This window comes from Lipotes vexillifer, unplaced genomic scaffold, assembly GCF_000442215.2.
Source record: "Lipotes vexillifer unplaced genomic scaffold, Lipotes_vexillifer_v1.1 scaffold942, whole genome shotgun sequence".
Lineage (NCBI taxonomy): Eukaryota > Metazoa > Chordata > Mammalia > Artiodactyla > Lipotidae > Lipotes > Lipotes vexillifer.
In genome coordinates, this window is record NW_006798282.1 from 296,784 (window position 1) to 297,770 (window position 987).

A 987-nucleotide genomic window follows, 5' to 3' on the forward strand; every position below is an offset into this window, starting at 1 on the left:
CACCTTCACTTGGCTTCCAAGACATAATTCCCTGGCTGCTTCTCCTCCGACTCCTGTGCTAGTTTCTTCTTGTCCTCCTAGTTTCTAAATATTGGGATGCCCTGGGGCTCAGTCCTTGGATCTGTTCTCCACCTACTCCCTGGGTGACCTCTTCCTTTGCCATGGCTTTTAATCCCTTCTATACACTGATCTCTTCATCCTCAACCTTTTCTCTGAACTCCAGACTGGCATATCCAGCTGCTCATTTCGCATGTTCAAGAGGAAAAACAGCTTGAAATCAGACTCCTGGTTTCCTTTCCAAACCTCCTCTTTTCATACTCTTCCTCATTTTAGGCAAACGGCAGCTCAGTTCTTACTGCTGCTCAGGCCCAAAACCTGGGAGTCACTCTTGAAACACAACGTCAAATCCATCAGCAGCAAATCTGGCTGATGGTTTTGGCTTTACTCTAAGACATATACAGAATCCAAACACATCTCACCATGTTTTCTGTAACCAGCCTTGTTCAAACTGTTATCATCTCTCAAATTAGTCAGTGGCCTTCCAAATGTCTCCCTGCTTCAACCTCTACCCCATTCATTCTATTCTCAATATAACAGACAGACTTATCTTTTAAAATATAAGATCGTGTCACTCTGCTCAAAACCCAACAAGTCTTCTCGCTTGTTCAAAGCAAAAGGCAAAGTCCACACAATGGCCTGCCGGATTCTACTTCTGTTACTTCTTTGACTTAATCTCCCCTCTTTTACTCTTCTCTGGCCTCCTTTGCTTTTCTTCAAAGGTGCCAAGCACATTCTCACCAAAGAGCTATTACACTTGCTGTCCCTCTGCCCGGAGCTTACTTCCCTTATCCATATGGTTTGCCCTCTGGTTTCCTTCCAGTCTCTGCTTCAAATGACCCCCACCTAGAATCCATCTTCCCTGGCCACTCCTCCCTTGACCCTCTTCAACTCACCCTATCTCTCTGACCCAGCTTTATTTTTCCCTAC